This window comes from Sceloporus undulatus, chromosome 1 (assembly GCF_019175285.1).
Source record: "Sceloporus undulatus isolate JIND9_A2432 ecotype Alabama chromosome 1, SceUnd_v1.1, whole genome shotgun sequence".
Taxonomy (NCBI): Eukaryota; Metazoa; Chordata; class Lepidosauria; order Squamata; family Phrynosomatidae; genus Sceloporus; species Sceloporus undulatus.
The window spans coordinates 250,995,480-250,998,635 of NC_056522.1; the positions used below are offsets into that span (position 1 = coordinate 250,995,480).

The window sequence follows — 3,156 nt, forward strand, 5'->3', positions numbered from 1 at the left end:
ACAGCATGGAGCCATGGCAGTGAAAACAGGGGTCAAGAAGCTGCCTGCGGTGCAGCTGAGACAAGCTGGGAAAGGCGTGCCTTGTCCAGAGCCTTCCAGCGCCGCCTGGACCAAGGCTTCTCTCTCTCTCTCTCTCTCTCTTTCTCTCTCTGCCTTACCTCACCAGTTCAAAGTGCGAGATTGTGGCGTCACAATGGAGCCAGGCGTTCTATTGGCCGCAGCCTCTGTCCCTCTGCGGAGCCTGCCACTGTCCTGCCTGCCTCCTTGCCTGCCTCCTTTCCCTTTGACAGCGGAGGATCCCTGTGGCCGGTAGTGGGCCATGCTCCAAGCCGGAGGAAGCCTCCTGGAGTGGTGAGGTAGGTCTCCAAACAGAAAGGAAGATCAACCCAGGCTTCTTAGCCCTGCTCCCCATGGAGGACATTTGGGGATCCCTCCTGGACAGAAGGAGGACACGGAGGACAAGGCCTGAGGAAAGGAGGACGGCTGGTCCCCTTGCATGCTGCAGAGCTTGCTTTCTGGGTGGGGGGGTAGGTTGGGAGGCCCCCGCTTGCTCCCTCTGCCCACCCACCGACCCCTTTTATAGCTATATCTAGGTCTGCAAAAAAAGCAAATGCGGAGAGATTGGGATTTTGCAACGGGGGGAAGGGGAAATAAAGGGGCATCCTTTGAGAGCCAGGATCAGAGGTGTCCTCACCGCCAAGGAGGACCAGGCACCGCAACATCCAGAGTCAAAGGGAGGATAGGGCCACAATAAAAGCTCAAATAAATAGAAGAATAAAATCCATGCGTCTTAAGTGATGCTCAGAATGGGAGGACATTGGGGAATTCCTCCTGGACAGAAGGCGCAAATGGAGGACGTGGCCTAGAGGGAAAGGAGGACATCCAGTCACTCTGACTATATAGCCACCTATACAATTCATATTCTCATAGGAGTGTTTTTAGCTTTTGTTTGGGAATGTCTTGTGTTATATAGGACATTCCCAAACAAAAGCAAAAAAACACTTCTGTAAATATGAATTCATGCTTCTTAGCCCTGCTCCAAATGGAGGACATTTGGGAATTCTTCCTGGACAGAAGGCGGACATGGAGGACATGGCCTGGAGGGAAAGGAAGACGTGTCTGGCCACCCTGAGCCCCTAAAGTCAGAGAAATGACATGAAGGCACACAACAACAATAACAACAACAAGGAGAAGCCATTGAAGTGACTGCATTCTTGCAACAGTGCTGCTGCACCCTCCTGGGAGGATGGGGGGGGGGTGTTTTTTTCTTTCCCAAACTGAAAATAAATAAATAAAACAAACTAATACATAAAATGCAAGTGAAAAATGCCTTTGTGATGCAAGGGTGCTGGGAGGGCGGCTGGGGCTGGGTTTGCGCTGTCCGGCCCAGGAGAGAAGGCTCCAGAAGCAGCAAGGCCATCACTGCTAGCCTGGGACTGAAAGGGGGGGGGGAGATCCAAGCAAGGGCAGCTCAGGGCCCAAAGCCCAAAGGGAGGCCTTTGGATGAATCTGGAGGAAACAACAACCCACAGGATTCCCAAGAGGCGTAGGAAAGCAGGGGAGTCAATGCCTAACATTTCAGTAGTGTTTAACCAGTGCAAAGTGACATTGGTGGGAGGGGAGAAAATGGTGGTTTCTTTCCCCTGTTAAAACCCCACTCCTTGCAAGAGTAAAGACTTATTTTCAATAGACCCTTGCCTCTCTGCCAGGAATTGGACAAGAAAAAAAAGAACTGCTCTGGTGAGGATTTCAAATAAGTTTGTTGTTGTGTGCCTTCGTGTTGTTACCGACTTATTGCCACCCTAAAGAGGTGAACCTATTGTGGGGTTTTCTTGGCTGGTTTCTTCATAGGGTTCCCCCCCCCCATGGCCATCCTCTGAGGCTGAGAGAGTGTGACTTGCCCAAGGTCACCCAGTGGGTCTCCATGGCTGAGCTGGGATTCAAACCCTAGTCTCCAGAGTCAGAATCCAACGCTCAAAGCACAACAGCAGGCTGGCTCCTTTTCAAAGAAGTAGCCCTGCTAATCTCCTGCAGTTGTAAAAAAAGAAAAGAAAAAAAGGAAGGCTGGAGAGGAAGAAAGGAATGTGGCAGCATCTTTAAACTGGTTTGTTGCTTTCACACGTCTGTACTAACAGAGCACAGTAAAGATGTAAAAGACCTGTATCACCTTGCACAGCCCTTTGAAAATGTAGAGTAAGGGATACAATTGGCATTTTTTCTAGATCCTATGACATTTGATTCTACTCCCACAATTGTATAAATATGCTTTGTTGGTTTGTTCCTTCGAATCATTTCTGACTTATCTTGACCTTAAGGCGACTGTATCATGGGGTTTTCTTGGCAGATTTCTTCCTCTGAGGCTGAGAGAGTGTGACTTGCCCAAGAAGACCACACAGTGGGGTTCATGGACAAACTGGGATTAGGACCCAGTTCTCCAGAGTCTTAGTCCAACATTCAAACCACTCCACCACCAAGGCTTTAATATCACTCTACTACATCAGAAGTAGGTTTCTGTCTATGAAAGCTTGGGCTAAAATAAAAACTGGTTAGTTTTAAAGGTGCTGCCGCATTCCTTTCTTTCCTCCTCCTCCCTTTCTCCTTTTGATCTGGTGAAATTTCAGCAGCACAATGTTTACAATGCACTTTGGGGAAGGGAGTAAGGAGGTGATCAAATTTGTGAAACTTGAATTTGCACACAACACAGCATGGAAGGTTCCTCCTCCTTTCCTTGCTAGTTATGGGGAGTTGATGTGGTCCATTGGGTTGCCAGTGTTCTTTGGAGCTGCTTGGTGACCCCAGAGTTTGGCCTGGAAGCATATCTGGCTGATGTTGTTGAGGGAAGGGCATGCTGCAGTTACAAGCAGGGTGCACAGGGACAGTGGGAGACTTTCCACTGCATTTGGGATGCTTTGCATAGCCCCAGAGTATTGGAAATGGCCTTGGGGAAAGAGCCACAGCTCAAATGGAGCGACTCTGACATGTTTCTCAGTTTTGATTTGGGTCTCTTGAGGGAATGAGGGACATTTAGGTCCAAATCCTGTTTGAAAACTCAACTAGAGTAGGCCAATTGAATTAGTGAGATTTGCCATCATTACTTGTTTACTAGATTTACTGTGTTAACTGACTGTTCAGCCATTGATTTAATGGGGCTATGAA

The 3,156-nt window shown here is 48.6% G+C and overlaps 1 protein-coding gene across 1 annotated transcript in view; it reads left to right on the plus strand.

Annotated features, from left to right (window-relative positions):
- The first annotated feature begins 224 nt into the window (after window positions 1–224).
- LOC121936659 (dnaJ homolog subfamily B member 2-like) overlaps window positions 225–3,156 on the plus strand; it is a 30,397-nt gene continuing 27,465 nt past the window's right edge. The window contains 1 exon segment of the mRNA XM_042479108.1: window positions 225–356. The gene's annotated coding sequence lies outside the window, so the exon portion shown is untranslated.